Source organism: Rhinolophus sinicus, linkage group LG03 (genome assembly GCF_036562045.2).
Source record: "Rhinolophus sinicus isolate RSC01 linkage group LG03, ASM3656204v1, whole genome shotgun sequence".
Classification (NCBI taxonomy): domain Eukaryota; kingdom Metazoa; phylum Chordata; class Mammalia; order Chiroptera; family Rhinolophidae; genus Rhinolophus; species Rhinolophus sinicus.
This window is the reverse complement of record NC_133753.1, coordinates 14506474-14528472: the sequence shown is the minus strand read 5'-3', so window position 1 is coordinate 14528472 and position 21999 is coordinate 14506474. Positions and strand designations below refer to the sequence as shown.

At 36.1% G+C, this 21999-nt stretch overlaps 1 long non-coding RNA gene across 1 annotated transcript in view; it reads left to right on the top strand.

Annotated features, from left to right (window-relative positions):
* LOC141570517 (uncharacterized) overlaps positions 1-21999 on the top strand; it is a 712144-nt gene that overhangs the window by 635610 nt on the left and 54535 nt on the right. Inside the window, exon 7 of the long non-coding RNA XR_012494572.1 lies at positions 5039-5109. This is a non-coding gene — a long non-coding RNA (uncharacterized LOC141570517). The remainder of the gene's footprint in view (positions 1-5038; positions 5110-21999) is intronic.

Below are 21999 nucleotides of genomic sequence, written 5' to 3'. Positions count from 1 at the left end.
AGATGGCTATCATTTCTGTGGAAGAGAGAATGGATTGGCACTCTAGAAACCAATGGATTCCAATACATATTGCATTAGCATTCCGTGCAAAAGTAATCTACAGAAATTTGCACAGACCTTCATTATGGATCACCAAAGCATTTCAGGAAAAGGTACAACTTATACCATTCAGTGATTACTTAGTGAGTTTGATAGGATCAGAAAAGAATGACATTTTCCACTGCCTGATAATGTTTGATTGTAGAAGTTACACATTTTTCAATAGCTGAAACAATCAAAATGAGGTGGTGCCTAATTCAATGTTTTCATACATAATAGTTGCTTAGTAATATTGGATACTTTGATGTATGGATGTCGGAAGCAGTGTAAGCGTGGTGGGGTGATAACGACACTGTCGTGGGAACCAGACATCTATGTGCTGACACTAGGTCTGCATAGACCTTTCTGTGTCACCCTGAGCAATCATCCTTCCTTTCAGAAGTGTGGTTATCTCATATTTTAAAATGAGAAGATTAAACAAGATAAACTCACAGCTTCCTTCTTTCTCAAGAATGCCATGACTTATCTAGGTCATCAGCTAAATAGCCACTTCTGTAGTACAAAAATTTCAATATGCTAAAAGTGTCATAAAGGATACAATGAAAAGTATAAACAGTGACATTATCATTACAAACATTACTCCATCATCCGTTCATAATCTGTCTTTATTTCAGGATTCTTTACAAGCACTCTGTTTCTGATAAACTGCAGGCTGATTAGCCCCCACATTTTTCTGGCTCCAGAGCTTGGCTTGTCCTATGCGGATCACAACCACTGCAGCTGACCCAGCACATAATTCATCACTGTAAAAGGAGGTGGTGAACCCACAGGAATGGGGAGTAAGCTCCCCTATGCATTCCAAGCATTAACAGCTTTTGCTTTCTGTGTCTCCTCTCAGACTTTAAGCCCTTTCTCTATTTTACTCATGTAAGACTCCATTTCCTGAACCTAATCTTATAGATGTCTGCATTCACCTGTGACAAGACTGTATAAGTATTGCAAGGTCATGTTATCAGCGGTCAAAGCATAAGCTGACAGGTTGAAAAATCAGAGTGGGCTCTCACACAATGTATAGGTAATTGCACCTTTACTGTGGACCCTTCGCAATTGTCCAACACAAGGACATCCAAACCAAAGAAACACTGGATAAAAAGTATTTACAGCTTATTAGACTGTGGTAATATGTCCTTAAACTACAAGTGGAATGCAATGTCTGCTTCTGTACACACCAATGTCATGCATTTGGAGGCACAAGATCGTGTTCCCCAACCTGGGTTTGGCAGAATTCTATAGGTTCTCAAACTAAATGAGAAAATCTTCTACGTAGTTATTCTCCCTATTATAAAAAGTCAAGTAGTCATGAATATAGAATACATAAAAAAATATAGGTGACCAGACCACCATATGAAATTTATTCCCACTAATACTTTAAGACCTGCAAATTAAAATAAACTAGAAAATACGATTTTTTTTTTTTTTTTTGGTTTTGCTCCCCCATAAAAGGCATTAAAATATTTACTATTGAGGAGATAGCAAAATGGGCACATCTCACTCACTCTCAAAATTTATCCCACTAAATAGTAACAGATCTGCATACATGTTGATTTCCCCAGACAGTTCTATATAATCACAAACATATGTAACAGAAATGTTCACAATAAAAACAAGTATAAACAAAAGTTATGTAATTGATCATTTTTGAGTAAGAAACAGTTGATTAGATTAAACAGGACGTAAAATAGAAGTGTTCTTGAAATGTTCAGAAGTGTGTTCAGAAGGAATCAGATCATGAATCTAAAATGAAAAGCCGAAAGCAATCCAAGAGAAGGTTAAAATGATGAGCACCAACAAAATAACCTTTTCCTCTGTGTAAATTCTGCCTTCTGCCCCATCTGCTCTGATGAAACGGGCTAATATTTCCTTTGTTACTCTCTATACTGCGGACCTCTATCCTAGCTCCAGAAATAATCAATCATATATTTGTATGTCTAGATCTCTAAATTTAGTAGGGTCTTCAAAGACTGGATCAAATGTATCTCTGTCTTATCGAATTCTTAGCAGAAGTGTATCCCAACTTGTCTAGTCAAAGGAACCTCTGAGTGGCTTCTTAAAAATGCGTATTCATAGCTGGTGCTGACTACACTGAATTTGTGGGAAGGTGTCCAGGGATACCACTGTATTTTACTAAGCATCCCAGGTAATTCTTATGTTCCCGTTAACTGGGAAAGTAGTATCATAGTATATAAGACGTATAGACATTTAATGAAATATTATGCAATGTAAATTTGAGACAAATATGTCCATTATAGGAGAATTGATCTTTAAGTGACTCAGCTTCTGTTGACATGACATCAAGATGGATCACCTTTTAAGTAAATTGTATTTTGTCCACCTGCCTTCGGGAGCAGTCATTTGGTGGAAGAGGGCTACCCTGATATTCTGCCCACCTGAGGCAGGGTTCTGGGTCTATTCTCTCAGGGAACAGTGATGGTATGCTTCAGCAGCTTTTTGGTGGGTGGGTAACTACAAGTTATATTCCTCTCCTGTTCACAAATTTTTGTCAAATGGAGTGAGTACAAAAACTGATAGCAGCTTCTGAAGTAGCATTTTGGATGGGAACGATGCTGCACTCTTGACAGTTTGGTACCATTCACAACCGATAGTAGAAGAGACATCATGTGTGTTCGTGATGGCAAGTCTGCGTCTGATTATTTAAGCTCCTCCAAGGAGTGAGCTAACCCACTCTGCTCCCTAACAGGAGTAGCTCAAATCCTATCTATCGCTCTTCATTTTCAGACTATTCAATGCGTTTGACTTTGCAACACCTTATTGTGGTGCCTAATCTTTGTAAAATAATTTTATTATGAAGTACTTTTTATTTTACAAATTCTCCTACTTTATAATATTTCAGACTAATACAACTCCTTGGCACCTTTGTAAACCAAGGATGAAAAATAACACATCAAGAAGTTAAGTGGCTTTCCAAGACCACATGCCTATGAAGTGTCCGTAGCGTGGAGGACAGGATTTAATCCTCTCTCTAAACAGCTTCTGGCTCTTTGCTGAAATAACCTGAACAGTTGGAGAGGGAACAGAATCCTTTCTTAGTCATTGTGGGAAGAACTCCCCTGTATAATTCCCCATATGTTATTCTGTATAAAGACTACAGCAAGTTAAAACGTGTAGATTTTTAAACATTAATCTCGATTAATTTCTCAGTTGAGGCACTGGGAAATAGAGACTCAGGTTAAGTGTGAGACTATTGAGGGACAAGAAAATTAACTGATTTGATATAAAGTCAGGAAGATATTTAACTAAAGAATCAGTTCTTTGACTCATGATGTCTAATAAACAGTCTCATGTTTTGTTTTGTTTTGCTTGCTTGTTTCCTACTACATCAGGGTGACTTCATATTTCTTATGCATCATATGACTAAACTTTTTCTTAGCTTTTTCTCCTGTTAAATTTTATAGATCCATCCATATTGTCACAAACGGTCCTATTTCATCTTTCCTTACTGCCGAATAGTATTCCATTGTGTATATATACCACAACTTCTTTACCCATTCATCTATCAAAGGACAGTTTGGTTGTTTCCATGTTTTGGCCACCATAAATAAAGCTGCAATGAACATTGAAGCACAGTTGTCTTTATGTATAAGTGTTTACAGATTTTTGGGGTAGATACCCAGGAGAGGGATTGTTGGGTCATATGGTAATTGAAAAAAAAACCCAAAACAAACAAACAAAAAAAACACTAATTTCTTCAAAAAATCCTTTTTTTCTATCCACTTTATTATTCAATATTTAAAGTACTATTCTGTTATTATTTTACTTGAGTGATTAATATTACATATCAGAGACCAGTGACTATAAAATTATGTTTCAATTGTTCTTTCTTACTAAAAGTTCAGCATTAGATAATTGCTTATGTAAGTATATTTTAATTTGCCAATTGATAATTGACTATCTCCAGTACTTAAGATCATGAATTCCAAGGGGCATTCTTCACAGCAGAATTGTATACTCTTTTAGCCAAGAATACCACAAGTGCATTAGAAAAAGAATGCCTTTTCCAAGTACATATTCCTGTAATTGTTGTCACTTCCACCACTCTGTTCATCTCATGATTAAATCAAGTACGGATCCTGCTTCTCAACCCTCTCTGATGCCATGCATCATTCTGTAGGAAAATATTTATAAGTGAGATTAAATCAAATATTTGCACACACCCTAATCATTATGGGTGATTAATTTTCTTTTCTAGACTCCATTAAGGACTTTCACTGATATTCTTACCAGAGGCTGAGGTCTCTAATTTATTTCCCTCCCCCTCGTCTTAATACCCCCCTTTTAATGGTCCGGGGTCGTGCTGGGATGCTCATTAGTTTCCTGCTAGCTGTTCTGCCAAGCAGCCTCTGAGGCCTCAGCATCACCTCAGAAATCATTAACGTAACTGGCGCTGCAATCTTCACCTGCCAAGCATAGAGTAATCATTTAGAGACTGAAACCTGCTCCTCCATAAATGAGCATTTGCGGGGAGAGAGAATGAGGGAGGGAAAGCTCATGTGTTGCAGTCATTTTTTTTGAACAAATGAAATTTCAATAACTGAGATGAGAAGCCAGATGTTTGCAAGCATCCTGGTCATGTTCGGTGATCAGAGATGGTTGAGGGTGGAGGCAGTGTGATTTACTTTGGGCTAAAGAAGTAGACACAATGATACATGGAGGCCCAAAGGATGTCTGATCGCATTTGTGATTTTCTGGAATGGCTTTTCCCCTCCACTGTGTTCTCACATGGTGGTAGCATCTATCTGCAGATATGTACTGAGGACTTGGCGACGCTGTTCTTAGCAAGGATATGGAAAGCCGTCAACGTTCAATCAAAGAAGAATGCTGACACATTTATTTATATGTGGTTTATGGGTTTTACGGTTAAAGATACAATTGCTGGCATTGTTCCTATGGCATCACTCACAATTTTGTCTTCTGTGCTCAGGAGAGGAAGCTCCATATTAGGACTGCGGACCCTAAAATACAGTTCTACGAGAAAACAGCAACAACAGAAAGGTAAGCCAACACAGGGCTACTGCCTTATTGAATGCATAGAAAATGTAACTCTTGCATGAAAAAAATTGTAAACTCTATAGATGTTTCTGTGGACAAGAGCTCTGCCTCAGCCCCCACCCCACAAATATCAGGAGCATTTTATCTGTCTGTGTATTTGGTTACCATCGGGCCTAGTTTAGTTCTGCTGCCCATGGCAGCATTTGGGGAGCCTGGTGTGATGGGTCTAAGGGACTCTGAGTGTGTCAGAGGCCAGGATGGAGACAGTAATGCATAGTTGTTAAAAAGATGGACTATGGCATCCCATAACCAAAGCTGAGGATTTAGTCACTGACTGTGTGATCTTAGGCATCTTGCCTTAACCTCTTCAGACCTGGGTTTCTTTATTCATAAAATTCAGTTAATAACTGTTTCAATAAACAGTTATTATAATGGTTGAATGCTGTTGATTCATGTAGAATACTTAGCACCAGAACTTAGCACATATTAAGCAATCGATAAATAGTAACTGGAGCCGTCTAATTTGCTAGGCCCAATGGGAAGTGAAAATATGGAGTCTCTTGTCCAAAATACAGGGTGAAATAGGGTACTTAAAGTACTAAAATTAAAAAAAAAAAGTTTTTCTTTATTTCTTGGGTCTCTGCAAAAACATGTCATATTGCTTATTTGCTATTTAGTGTCATGCTCTCTCGGTCACAGGGACACTCACCCAGCAAGTGCAAAAGCTCCTTGATGCCCAAAGGTGTACCCCATGACTCAGTAGTGTAGCATCAACTCACAACCCTCCAGGATTCGCCCTTCTGCCAGCTGACACATCAAATCTCTTCCCAGTGGTCTGCTGTCCCAATGCATAGCAGGCCTGTGAACCTCAAGAGATGGCAATTTCTGCATTGGGATGAGCATGGGGGTGGACAGGAGGCTTGTCCTTGTTAAGTCACCTGTTGAACACAGCATGGCTCTGCCAGCCTGGGGCAGAGAAGGCAGTCCCCACGCCCTGGCCAGAAACACAGTCTGGGGTGCACACCTTTCCTTGACACTCATCTCATCCCACCCAGCTCCCTGCCAAGGATGAAGGGCAGGAGCAGTAACTGGGCAGAAGTAGAGAAGGGGAGGCTGGCTGGTTCCCAGGGTCCCATGGGGGCAGGCAGCTGGCAGCTGGCAGCTGAGGACACAGCCTGGAGAGGCATGCTTTCTTGTCTCCAGAACTTCACTTGCAAGGCACCATTCAGAGATAACAATTGTGAAGTATTGTAAGACTTCAGTGCAGAGCATGAAATACCAAGTGTGGAGTCCTGAGAGCAGGGTCGTGTGCACTGATCACAGACCTATGACACTGGGTATAACCTATGATTACCATGCCAACCACCAGCTGCTGGCCCTGCTTTGCCTATAAGGAGACAGATAAGTTTGGGGAAGGCATGTCCTGTTCAGGTTATTGAAGCTTCATCACTAAAATGAAGCGTTAGACGGTGTCTAAGTTCTGATATTTTTCTAAGCTTTTTTTTCTTTGTTAAATTATTTTATTTTTCCTAGTTTTATTGAGATATAATTGATATGTAACCTTGTGTAAATCTAAAGTGTACGTGATGATTTGATATACATATATGTTGTGAAATGATTACCACCATAAGCTTAATTACCGTAGCCGTCATCTCACATAGTTACTGTTTTTGGTGTGTGGTGAGAGAAGATCGAATCTCTTAGCAAATTTCAAGTATACAATACAGTATTATTAACTATAGCCTTCATGTTGCACATTAGATCCCTAGAACTTATTCATCTTATAATTGAAAGTTTGCATTCTTTGAATGACATTCCCCACACCCCGCAACCCTCTGCCCCTGGTGTGTACCCCAGACTGTGTTTCCAGCCAGGATGTGGGGGCTGCCATCTCTGCCCCAGGCTGGCAGACCCATGTTCTATTCAACAGGTGACTTAACAAGGACAAGCCTTGTTGAGGGTTGTTATTAGCTATAACTATAGTTATTAACTATAACTATACAGTTATAGTTAATAATAGTGTATTGTATACTCGCTTTCTATTTCTATTAGTTTGACTTTTGTAGATTCCACATATAAGTGAGATCATACAATATTTGTCTTTCCCTGTATCACTTACTTCACTAAGCATAATACCCTCCAGGTTTATCCATGTTGTTGCAAATTGCAGTATTTTCTTCTTCATTATGACTGAATAATATTACACACACACACACAAACACACACACACACAAGATTGGACAATTAGGTTCACAAACTCATACTAGAAAAAGTGCTACATATCGCATTGCTGAATATCACTACAGTCACCTTCAAAGTATTCCCCTTGGGGAGCTATGTATCAATGCCAGCGCCTATTCTACCTTTCAAAGCAATTTTGGAACTCTTTCTGGAATGGCCATCAGAATTGTCGTCATATTATGCTTGATGCTCTGAATGTCATCAAAGATCTTCCTTTCAATATTTTTTTTATCTTTGGGTAAAGAAAGAAGTCATGGGGGACGAGATCAGGTGAGTAGGCAGGGTGTTCCAATACAGTCATTTGTTTACTGTCTGAAAACTCCCTCACAGACAGTGTCACGTGAGCTGGTGCATTGTCATGACACAAAAGCCATGAATTGTTGGTGAATAGTTCAGGTCGTGTAACTTTTCATGCAGCCTTTTCGGCACTTCCAAATAGTAAACTTGGTTATCTGTTTGTCCAGTTGGTATAATTTCATAATGAATATTCCCTCTGATATCAAAAAAGGTTAGCAACAGCGGTGCAACAAGTTTGTGAATATAGTTGTCATATATATATATATATATATATATATATATATATATATATATTCTCATAGTGGCTACACCAGTTTCTATTTCTACCAACAGTCCATGAGGGTTTCCTTTTTTCTGCATTCTCACCAGCATTAACTTATTAATTATCTCTTGTCTTTTGAATAATAGATATCCTAACACTTGTGAGGTGGTTTTTCAATGTGGTTTTGATTTAAGAAGCTTTACTTAAGGGCAGAGCCTATCCTGTAATTATTTTCATAAACCTCATAGTATGTTGTGCACAAAGGTATGCAGTAAATACATGCTGATTTACATTCAATTGTAGCTTTTATTTCTATAACAAGATCATAACTTCCTTGAGGGAGAAGCCATATCTTAAAAACCTCTTTCGACAGGCAGCTCTATGCAGTAATAAAACAGTCCCTGGGATTCACGGATATGGGTTTCCATCCTAGGACTATTATCTGACTGCTGTGTTATTTGGAAACAAAAACTCTGAGCTTCTGGGCTCCACATCTGTAAAATACGAATAAAATACCTATTATGTAGAGATGTTTAGGGATTTCAAAAGTTAATGCATGTTAGGTATTTTATGTCACCAGGTAAGTGTTTCATAAATGGCAGTTCTCTTATTAAAACTTAGCTACTGTTTACAGATTGGTTTCATTGAACCTACAACATTAGCCTTAATATTATTGTCTCAGCAGTTTTGTTTGTATAACTGGCTTGGACACTGTGTTCTTATGCAAATGATGTGGATGGGGCCTGAATAAAGGAACTTAATTATTAAATAAAATATGGTGTCCTTGGAAACCATTTGGGGTTGAGTTCAGTATCAAGTTCTAAAGCCCTTTTCTGTTTTGTTCATTTCAAATGGTGGATATTTCTGAGCCTTCACGTGCAGGTAGGACTGAAAATGATACATCTAATGGTCAACGAGCTGTCTTTCCATGATCATTGATCTGGGTTCTTACTCTCTTCCCACATTCTTTGACCAGTATTTTTTGTTTGTTTGTTTGTTTTGTTTTGATTTGTAAGAAATCTTTCCCCTTGCAGGTCACAGAGAGTCATTATCCTATTATCCAAGGAGTTCTTTAAGTCAAAGAAGAGCCAATAGGTGATAAACCACTTTCTTCAACTTCTTTTCTTCTCATCTCTGATCTGATGCTGACTACTTAGTAAAACAGTTATTCCCATAGTGACATACATGACAGCAACAAAATGAACTTGGTCTGTGATGATGGATGGTGAAGCTAGATTATGATTCCCTGTTCTACAGTCAGTGATGTCTATTAAATTCCATTCTGCCTTTCAGGTGCTACGGTATTCAGGCCATCAGAGCAGTAGAAAGAATGTGGAACTTTGTCATAGCCTTATCATGCTTATTGTTTATAGTCTGGCTTTGCTCACAAGAGAATCAGCTTGATAGCACTCTTCTCTGCAATTCAATATTGACTTCTCTCTCAGTCTCATTAGACAGTAAGCTACATGGAAGCGAAGTCCTGTCTATATAGCTAATGATTACATTCTTATTGATCAGTTCAGTTCCTGGGACAGGACATTTAAGAAGGTAGGGATGTAAGAAAGGACGAGGTATGGAAGAGATTTTTATGAAGTTTTGCACTAATCTTTAAAGAGATGCAACTGCAATTTTCATGAAACAGCTGGACTTTGTTTAAACTTTGGAATAAGTTTGAATACTTTCTCTATTTGGTATAATATATGTGGCTTGAGCATATGAAAAAATATGGTACAAAAAGTGATGATACCATGGCTCCCTATGTCATTTACAAATGAATTATAACACAGCCATATGTATAGATAAACTTCGCCATTTTGTACATAATCCAGGTTGGAATGCCATGTTTGGTATATAAAGCACAGGTGAAGACCTCAAAGGAATTTTAGTTTACTGCAGAATACCTACTTGTGAAAAATTAACTATAGCTTAACTCTGTTTTAGTTTTCTCTTCTCCAAGTAACTTGGTAGTTATCAAACAAGTATTGAGCTGGGAGAGATACAAAGAACTGGACTGAGCACAAAGGGTAGAGACAAACTAATAAAAAGAGAGAGATTTGTTTGTAAGGAGCTTTATAGATTATCAGTAAATAATGTTCAATGAAATGATAACATTTTTGTTACTAGGAGAAGAGCAATGCCAGCTAGCCTGGGTTCTTATCTCTCCTTTTGCCTATGCATACACAATGATACAGCATGCATGTGTACATGTGCCATATAAACTAAACGATTCAACCGGATAGGCTTTAAAATTACTGGGTTTGGGTATGGTTAAGTCACAAGTGACAGGACTTATTCTAAAAGTGAATGAATATCCCTTGAGGATAGGGATATTATTCAATAGTTAAGAAAAATGGTGCATTAAATAATGAAATAATTATTTTCTTAAGATCATGACATATGCTGCCAACCTCTGTGGCAGGATCCACTGGATAGCTTTTGCATTCTGCTGAGTCGGCAGGCAGCCTGTGGCAGTGTGGTTATGCTGAGGTTATTCAGTGGGCAATGACATATCTAGTTGCCAGAGATGCAAATACAGGGAATCAGATCAAAACATTGAGACCACAAATTAAGTCCCTCATCTACGCATTTGTGAAGACTGTGAAAAGACTGAATATCTCATATGCTCGCCTTTTTCTGAGGGTGTTTTCTGCTCTTTTTATCCTTTATCCTTTTGTGGGTTTTTTGTTTGTTTGTTTTGTTTTGTTTTGTTTTGTTTTTGGCTGGAAGGCTTGGCTGGAAGGCAATAAATAGAGCTTCAAAAATTCATCTCTCCCATTTCCCTAGAGTAAAATAGTGGAGATGGCTGATATTCTGTTACTATTAAGCAATTCCCACCTTGGCTAATAGAAGGACATTCCAATTTTGTGAGCATTAAAACAGGAATTGCTATGAAACTATAATGCATTGAGTTGAAATGCTCTGGCAATACCGAATCAGACAACAATATGAAATCTAAAAATAAGGGAGTGTTAATACCTGTACAGTGAGTTGTATGTATTAAAATGCTAGTAATATAAAAAGGAATTCTAAAATGTTTAAAAGGAAAATGTGAAAATAACTGTTCCCTTCAATTCGGGATGTGATGAGAAACAAACCTTTTTACCACAAACATTGGTAATTCCTTCCTTCCTTCATTTTTCTCTTCCTTGCATCAGGAAAACCATCATCAAATATTTATCTAATTTTTTTTATGAATCAGTTACTTTGTTATATCCTTCAAGACATAAATATTAATAAATCAATAATCCTCACACTTGAGGATTTCAGAGTCTATGTGCCAGATATCATGAAATCACTGTCAGTTTCTTTATTCTCCAGCATTTTTAGGTTCATGACTGAATTGTTCAAGAGTAAAGTCTTTCCTATAAATTTGCTACCTGTTAATATAATCACCATTGAGTTTGGGGAAGGACCTGGAAAAGTAATTAGATTAGTCTGAGCTGAAGATAAGGGAATGCTTATCTGAGAAGCCTTCTATTAGAAGATGTGTTTATGCCTAGTATAACAACATGAAATTTCCTCAGTCCTTGCTCATCAATTCTGGTCATTAATCCATTTTCAAGGTAGGCAGTGTGTATGATTGGCCAGCACTTCCAGAGATACAACTCCAGCCACTACCAGTGGAGGCTCTTGGTTATCCATCTGATAGGCAGCCTGTGGTCATGAAGCTGCCACAGCACAGCTGTTTAACTTATCTCCTAAGGGCCTCAGTTTCCTCACATGTCAAATTGTTATGTTAACATTAATATCTACCTTGCAGATTTATTTTGAAGATTATGTGAGTTAACATTTATAAAATCATTAGAACAGTGTCTGGCATGTGGCAAGCACACACATACGTGTTTGTGTTAAATAGTGTCTACCACACAACAGTCACCTGAATATAATTCAAAACCACTTTATTCTTCTCTGTTGGACTGTATTTTTTCATTAATGGTGAAGTCAATTACTGAATTCAGAGTAAATAAATAAATCTAATTATTTATTGAATTGATAGAAAAATAATGAAGTTATAATTCAGAAAGAAGTTAATGGAATCATGGAAAACAAGCAGCATGAGACTGTAGCTAATAAATCATGTTATACCAACTTTATGATATTGCCAAAATTAATAAGATAATAAATATGAAAAGAACAGTGTTAATATTGCCTGCGATTTTTGCATTTAAGAAAGCATTTTGCCTTTTTAGAAAGCAATTGAGTTTGCTCAAGTATGTTCTAATTTTAACATATTATTTGCAACAAGTGAATAGTTTCTATCTTATTGCTGACTAGTTTGTGTGATACATATAGATATAGAATGAAAGAAAATATATAATACATTGATGAAAATAGTTACACTCTAATGCATTCACATGTCAACAAAACACCAGAACATGAATCTCTTGGGTTCCTTTTGTCTGTACACTCACAAGGTGTGTAAATATGATTATAGCAAAGATCTTTTCTGCATTTAACTGAGCTATATGGTCTATAAGATCCCACTGGTCTCTTAAGTTCCAGCATCTATACCCACTCATTCATCATCAGTTCCATTTCACAGCCCATGGTGAATGCAAATATGATAGTTTGTCCTACATGTGAGGTTTGAGTTCATTAAGGTCATCAAGTCTAAATGACCCAGCAATCCCTCTTCTGGGTATCTACTCAAAAAATTTGAAAATATTTATTCATAAAGCTATATGTACCCCTGTATTCACTGCAACATTATTCACGGTGACCAACATGAAAACAACTAAGTGTCCTTCGATAGATGATTTGATAAAGATGGGGTACATGTATGCAATGGAATATTACTCAGTCATAGAAAAGATGAAATACTGTCATTTGCATCAACATGGATAGATCTTGAGATTATCATGCTAAGCAAAATAAGTCAGATGGAAAAAGGCAAGAACCATATGATTTCACTTATATGTGGGATATAGTACAGAAAGCAACAAATGAACAAACAAAGCAAACAGACAAAAAATTAATCAACATAGACAACAATATGGTGGTTACTAAAGGGAAGAACGGTAGGGGAGGTAGAAGCAGGTAGAGGGGGTCAAACATATGAAGGAGACTTGACTTTGTGTAGTGAACACACAATGTCACGAACAGATGATATATTATAGAATTACACACTTAAAACATAATCTTATTAACCAATGTTATCCCAATAAATTTAACAATTTTTTTTAAAGATACTTTTAACTCAATTCACCAATCATCCACAGCTCCTTATTTGTACTCTGGGTTCTTCCTTCTTAAAATTTCATCATTTTTCTGTTTCACAATAAGTCATAATGTTGCTGTTCTTCATTCTAATGAGATTAATGATTAATCTATTTTTATTAACTTTATTGTGATGTAGTTTGTATATCATAAAATTCACCTGTTAATGTGTACACTTCAGTGTTTTTTTAAATATTCACAAATTTATACAACTATCACTACTACCTAATTTTAAAACAAGCCCATCACCCCAAAAGGAAACCCTATACTGATTAGAAGTCACTCCCCATTATCCTCTATCCTGAGTTCCCTGCAAACAGTATTCTATTTTCTCTATCAATTTTCCTATTATGGATAATTCATATGAGTGAAAAAAACATAATGTGGCCTTTTTTGAATGGCTCATTTTACTTAGCTTAATGTTTTCAAGGCTCATCCATATTATAGCATGGACACTTCATTTATTCTCATTGCTGAATAATACTCCATTGAATGGATAAACCACATCGTGTTTGATTTACCCATTCACCTAGTTGTATTCATTTGGGTGGTTTCCACTTTTTTACGATTAAGAATAATTCTGCTATGAACACTACTGTACACTTTTTTTGAAAATATGTTTTTATTCCTTTAGGTATATACCTAGGAGTGTAATTTCTGCATCATATGGTAAATCTATGTTTAACAGTTTTAGGAACTGTCAAGCTATTTTCTATAGTTGCTGCAACATTTTACAATGTCATCTGCACCAATGTTCTAATTACTCCACATCTTCCACACCATTTGTTATCATCTAGCTATACCAGTGGGTGTGATGTGGTATTTCATTACCGCTTGATTTGCATTTTCTTAATGACTAATGCTTTTGAGTATCTTTTCATGTTCTTGCTGGTCATTTGAAAATATTCTTTGTAGAAATATCTACTCAAGTTCTTTATGTGTTTTTTTGTTTGTTTGTTTTTTTATCAGGTTGTCTTCTTACTGTTGAGTCATAAGTATCCTTTATATGGTCTGGCACTAGTTTCCTGATAAGATATGATTTGCAAAAATTATTTTTATAAGCTGTCATTTCATTTTCTTGATTATGTCTTAGGAGCACAAAATTTTAAACATTTTTATGGATTCTATTTTATCTATTTTGTTTTTGATTGACTTTTGTTGTCATAGCAACCGTTACCTCTACCAAGGTCACAAAGATTTACTCCTATGCTTTCTTCTAAGAGTTTTACAGTTTTGGTTGTTACATTTATACTTATGATCCATTTTGAGTTAGTTTTTGTACATGATTTCAGGTAGGAGTCCAACTTAATTCTTTTACATGTGGATATCCAGTTGTTCTGACAACATTCGTTGAAAACATTATTCTTTCCCTCATTGAATTGTCTTAACACCCTTGTCAAAAATCAATTAACAATAAATGTAAGATTCCTATATATAGTCAATTCTAGTCCAATGATCTTTCCACTTATCCTTATGCCAATACTTCTCTGTCTTGATTACTGTATATTGAAATAAGTTTTGAAATCAGGAAGTTTGAATCCTCTAACTTTGTTATTATTATTATTATTACTATTTTGTACCCTTTTCATTTCTGTATGAATTTTAGGATCAGTAAGTAAAAACAAACTAAGATTTTGATATGAATTGTGTTGTGTCCGTTGATCAATCTGGCAAGTCTTACCATCTTAACGATATTCAATCTTCTAATCTATGAACACAAAGTGACTTTTCCATTTATTACTTTAATTCTATAATTTCCTTCAATAATGGCTTGTGCTTTTCAATATACAAGTCCTAGACATATATTGCTAAATATTTTCCTAAATATTTTTAGTATTTCGATACTATTATAAATGGAATTGTTTTCTTGATTTCCTTTTCAGATTGTAAGATTAATATAATTTGAACACTATCCTCAGTCCTAAAAATTTATGAAGTAATCATAAACATATAATTCAATGTATCCCTTAATTTTAATACCATAGTTAATACTTATGTGTAATTTATTGTGGGTCTGGTATTGTTCTAAATATATTACATATATCCATTAATGTTATCTTCAGAGCCACACTAGGAGGTACCATTTTACAAATGAGACATAATGAAATTAAGTGATTGTTTCTTATTAAAGCAACAACAGTATATTTCCTCATATCTCACAATATCAATTATAGTTTATTTATTTTTTTTCTGCTCCTGAGATTCTCTGTTTTCCATGAGGTCACTTTTTCATGTTAGTGTATGTTGGATTTTGTCTTTCATGTCTTATGAGGCTTGACTGTTAATTGGAACTCTTGGGCCATGTGTAGGACTTATTAACTGGGAGATGTCAGTATAGGGAGATGCTGACTTTTCACAATGAAGACCATTTATCCCAGACAAAGCTACCTATGGTTCTTCACCATTGGTCCTTCAGCCTTTTCAAGAATGGATCTGCTACTCTCCTTTTGAAGGGCATGTGAACTGGCTACAGGAATTGTGGAAACAGACTAAGAGAAATGTATACAAGCTGGCACTGTTTCATGGTTTATACATTTTCACTGAATACTTGTTTTCTGTTTAAAGTCTTACCTTCAGTCCATTTTGCTGTGTCTCTGATTTGAAAGCTCCGGTGCTATTTTTTCTTTTTTTCTTTTTCAGTTGGTAAACACATTAGCAGGAGAGGATGGATGGCTGGGAGGGAAGGGGAGACAAAATAAGGGTTACCTTGTGGAACATCAATTTCTTAGAGATTTTAACATTGTCCTCTGTTGTTATCCTGATATCTTCCTCATCTTGTATATTACTTGTAGTTTCAAATTGTAAGCCTACCTGATCTATCATCATAAGTTAATAGATTTATGACTTAGAATCCCACTCTATTCAGGGACTTATGTTTCGACTTTTTCAGATATGTTGTCAGTTATTATGCCTTTACATGTTTTTCATTCTTCCAAAAATAAATTCACCTTTCTCATTCACTTTGTTTCCCCCCTTCCATTTTTGACATCCTAGAAGGCCTACATATTTTATTCTTATGCACTCTCATTTTAGTAGCATTTGAAGAAATCTTAGAGATCAATGCATATAATCCATCCACTATAGTTAACTAAAAGTGCCCAAGGTATTTTTTATATATATACTTGTTCTCCTGAAACCATCACAATGCTTGGCATATAGTAAGTAATTAATAAAATATTGGTGAAACCAATAGAAACAAAGGGAATTGAAAGGGACATAGTTTGGAAAATGATATATAACTAATGTAACTAAATATTAAAATTTAGTAAATTACTATAGAATAACTTGGAAACATTTTTTGCTTGAATTAAATAAATTAACCACTAATATAGCAAAATTATATGGAATAATGAGGCCCCTGGAAATGAAGACACTTAGTCAATAAAATGTAGACCCTGTGGCAGCGATGGCTGGATATTGACTGACTATTCACATTGCCTTCCTTTTGTTGAGGTCATTGCTTAAAAGCCACAGCCCAGCTATTAAGTAGATTCCAATATACTTCTGGTATTCCAGTTGAGACATTGTGCCTCAGTCCTAAACAATGAAATGCAGAGTGAATCAATATATGGTGCAACCAATCTTGGCCCATTATAAAAAATAAAAAATTATATTATATATATATATATATATATATATATATATATATATATATGTATGTATATGTATGTATGTATATGTATATGTATATGTATATGTATATGTATGTACATATATATACATATATATGTATGTATGTATGTATATATATATATATATATATATATATATATATATATATCCCTCCTTGTGAGTAAATATGAATGTCCAACAAAAACACATGTTGAAAATTGGAGATCCTATATCAGACCTCGTCCATAATGACAACATAAATGAGAGTTCCTTCACCCTTGACTTCTCTCAATTAGACATAATAGAAATTAGAAATAAGAAGTAATGACATCATAAAAATGGCAGCGTGAGGTGGGCCTCTTGAAATCTCCCCTGGAATTTACAACAAGTTGAACAATTGTAACTCCACAAAGGACTCCCTGCATAGCAGACAGGCAAGACTAAGAGATGTACTACTGAAATCATCTAAAGGTAGGCAAACTGTGCGAGTGAGGAAGGAGAGAAGGGAGAAGTGTGGAGACAGAGACACAGACCTACCTCGGTGCTCCGAGCTTGCTGCATTTGGGAACTATCGCAGCTGTGGGAGAGGGAAGAACTTGGACAGCTAGGGCTCCGCTTATGGCCCACAGGTCTGAGGGAACAGTATAAAGCACAGATGAACTCAACACTCATGGCAGAGACCTGGGAGCAAAGCCTGAGGGAATAAGGCTGAAAATGGTGGTTTAAGCCCTCACTGCTGATCAGAGAATGGAAGCCTTAGGCACTGAGCCTAGCCGCCCCCCAGAGATCGCCCTCCCAGAGCTCGCCCCGCTGCCACCTGTCAGTAGAACAGTAGCCATGTCAGATCAAAAGAACAGAATATTTGCACTTTTGAGAACTGTGGTCCACAGACATGGACTTGCAGCCCAACTAGTTCCAGCAAAGGGGAGGGAGTCATGGAAGCAAGACTGCCTGTGGTGGTTGTCATCATCATTGCTCTGGGCCACCTCTCACAACCCACCCTGCCCCTGTCCCCACCTATATAGGCAGATCCCTGCAGGAGTAAACAGAGCTGCTGAAACTCACGGGCTCTGAATCTGGTGCAGGAAGAGCTTTGGAACTTAAAGCTCTCCACATCCCCCCACAGATGTGGAACCCTATGACCCAGGTGAACTGTTCACAGAAGAGAAGCCCACCTTCCAGGGAATCCCCCCGTTGTGTGAGAAGACAGAACAGTGCAAAGAAAATAAACACTACAGTGTGAGAGAGAATGAAAGGCTGCAGTAGGAGAGAAAACAAAACATCCTACCAACACCTACTGGAAAACAAAACACATCTTTCTATCAACCTGTTGCAGAACTCACTCCTGTAGATGTCTAGGAAGAGAAATAATAAATCATTAATTGCCATGAATAACCAAGGTAACAAGACAGCTCAGGAGGAAAATGAAAAGTGTCCAGAAAATGAACTTAAAGACGTGGCAATATCTGACTTAAATGACAGAAAATTCAAGATTGCGGTTCTTAAAAAACTCAACGAGGTGCAAGAAAACACAGACAGTGAGTTTAATGAAATCAGAAACACAATCAAAGAACAAAATGAACATTTTAACAAAGAGATTGAAATTTTTAAAAAGAACCAAATAGAATTTCTGGAGATTAAGACTCAATAAAATAAATGAAGAATGAAATAACCAGGTTAGGTAGTAGAGTTGACTGGATGGAGGAAGGACTCAGTGACATCAAAGATAGAAATCTGGAAATGGCACTGATGGAAGAAGAAAGAGACTTGAGATTTAAAAGAAGTGAAAGAACTCTACAAGAACTTTCTGACACCATCAGAAAGAGCAATATAAAAATAATGGACCTACCAGAAGGAGAAGAAAGAGAGAAGGGAACAGAGAGTATTTTCAAACAATAGTCAACAAGAACTTCCCAAACTTGTGGAAAGAACTGGATCTTGGAATCCAAGGAGCAAATAAAACACCTAATTACCTCAACCCCAACAGGCCTTCTCCAAGGCACATTGTATTGAAGCTGTCAAAAATTAACAAAAAAGAAAGACTCCTCAAGGCAGCCAGGGAAAAGAAGACAGTAAACTACAAAGGAAAGTCCATTAGATTAACATCAGATTTTTCAGCAGAAACTCTACAATCCAGAAGGGAGTGGAATCAAACATTCAAACTATTGAAGAAGAGAAATTATGAGCCAAGAATAATATATCCAGCAAAGATATCCTTTAGATATGAAGGAGGAATAAAGACTTTTCCAGACATACAGAAGCTGAAGGAATTTTCTAACACACGACCTGCACTGCAAGAAATACTGAAGGAGGTCATTTGACCAGCATAAATAGGAATAATTTGTTACAACCAAAACATAAAAGGGGGGAGAGTAAAGTTCTCAACCGGAATTTGGCAATGGAGAAAGTAAGCATGCTGAAGAAAATGAAATACTCTAAATATGAAACTTTCTTTTACATAAACTTAATGGTAACCACTCAAAAAAAAAAAAAAAATCCAGAACTGAAATATATGACATAATAAAAGAGGAAACAGAGGGAAAAATCATAGAATACCACCACACAGAAATAATGGACAACAACAAAAGGGCAAAGTAACAATGGAGACACAGTCTTACCAGAAAACCAAGGATAGAATGATAGGAAATCTTCACATATCAATAATCACCCTAAATGTAAATGGACTGAACTCACCAATAAAAAGGCACAGAGTAGCAGATTGGATCAATAAACTAAACCCAACCATATGCTGCCTCCAAGAGACACATCTCATCTACAAGGACAAACATAGAAAAGTGAAAGGTTGAAATTGACACTCCAAGCAAATGGTACCCAGAGAAAATCAGGTGTAGCCATACTGATATCAGATGAAAAGACTTCAGGATAAAAAGGTAACAAAGACAAAGATAGACATTTCATAATGGTAAAAGGGACTATACAACAAGTTGATATAACAGTCATCAATATTTATGTCCCCAATCAGGGAGAACCGAAATGTACCAAGCAACTACTAACAGAACTAAAGGGAGAAATTGACCAAAACACAATTATACTAGGGGAGTTAAATACATCATTGACAGCTATGGATAGATCATCCAAACAGAAAATAAATAATGAAATAGCAGCCCTAAGTGACACATTAGATGAAATGGACATAATTGACATTTATAGAGCACTTCATCCTAGAACATCAGACTATACACTTTTTTCTAGTGTTCATGGAACATTCTCAAGGATAGACTATATATTGGGACATAAAACTAGCCTCAGCAAATTTAAGAATATTGAAATCATACCAAGCATATTCTGTGATCACAAGGCTTTGAAATTGGATAGCAACTGCAAAAAGAAAGCAGTTAAAACCACAAATATGTGGAGATTAAACAACATACTTTTAAAAAACGACTGGGTCAAAGAAGAAATAAGAGGAGAGATCAAAAGATACATAGAAACAAATGAGAATGAAAATACATCCTAGCAAAATTTTTGGGATGAAGTAAAAGCAGTTTTAAGAGGGAAATTTATATCATTACAGGCCTATCTCAAGAAACAAGAAAAATCCCAGATAAATAACCTCAAATTACACCTTAAAGAACTAGAAAAAGAAGAACAAATGAAACCCAAGCTCAGGAGATGAAATAATAAAAATCAGAGCAGAAAAATGAAATAGAGAACAAAAAGACAATAGAAAAAAATTAATGTGACAAAGAGCTGGTTCTTTGAAAAGATTAATAAAATTGATAAACCTTTGGCTACTAAGATAAAAAGCTTTTGCTCACTAAGATAAAAAGAGAAGACACTAATAAACAAAATCAGAAATGAAAGAGGGGAAGTTATCACGGATGCCACAGAAATACAAAGGATCATCCAAGAATACTATGAAGGACTATATGCCACAAAATTCAATAGTCTAGAAGAAATGGAAACGTTCTTAGAAACATATAGCCTTCCTAGGCTGAATCACAAATAATTGGAAAATCTAAATAGTCCGATTACCAGTAAGGAAATTGAATCAGTCATCCGAAACCTTCCCAAAAGCAAAAGTTCGGGACCAGATGGCTTCACTAGTGAATTCTACCAAACCTTCAAAGAGGATCTAATACCTGTTCTACTCAAACTCTTCCAAAAAATTGAAGAAGAGACAATACTCCCTCATTCATTTTATGAGGCCGTCCTTACCCTGATACCAAAACCTGGTAAGGATAACACACACAAAAAAAGAAAACTACAGACCAATATCTCTGATGAATACAGATACAAAAATCCTAAGTAAAATTCTAGCAAATCGAATGCAACAATGCATTAAAAAAAATTATCCATCACAACCAAGTGGGGTTCGTCCCAGGGGCACAAGGATGGTTCAACATTCACAAATCCATCAATGTGACACACCACATAAACAAAATAAAGGATAAAAATCATATGATTATATCAATTGATGAAGAAAAAGCATTTGACAAGACACAACATCCATTTATGATTAAAACACTTAATAAAATAGGTATAGGAGGAAAATACTTTAACATAATAAAGGCCATATATGACAAACCCTCAGGTAATATAATGAACAGTAAAAAGCTGAAGCCCTTTGCTCTACGTTCAGGAACACGACAGAGCTGTCCCCTATCACCTCTGCTTTTCAACATAGTGTTGGAAGTCCTTGCCAGAGCAATCAGGCAAGAGAAAGAAATAAAAGGCATCCAAATTGGGAATGAAGAAGTTAAATTGTCTCCCCTTGCAGATGACCCTATGCTATATGTAGAAAACCCTAAAGACTCCACCAAATAGCTATTAGAAACAATAAACAAATACAGTAAAGTTGCCGGCTACAAAATCAAGATACAAAAGTCCATTGCATTCCTATATACTAAAATGAAATCTCAGAAAAAGAAATTTAAAAAAATCCCACAATCCCTTTTGCAATTGCAACAAAAAGAAATAAATACCTAGGAATAAACTTAACCAAGGATGTGAAAGATCTATATGCTGAAAGCTATAAGACATTTTTAAAAGAAATTGAAGAAGACACAAAGAAATGAAAAGATATTCTGTGCTCATGGATTGGAAGAATCAATATAGTTAAAATGGCTGTATTACCCAAAGCAATATACAGATTTAATGCAATCCTCATCAAAATCCCAATGGCAATTTTTAAAGAAATAGAACAAAAAATCATCAGATTTGTGTGGAACCACAAAGACCCCAAATAGCCAAAGAAATCCTAAGGAAAAAGAACAATGCTGGAGGTATCACACTCCCTGACT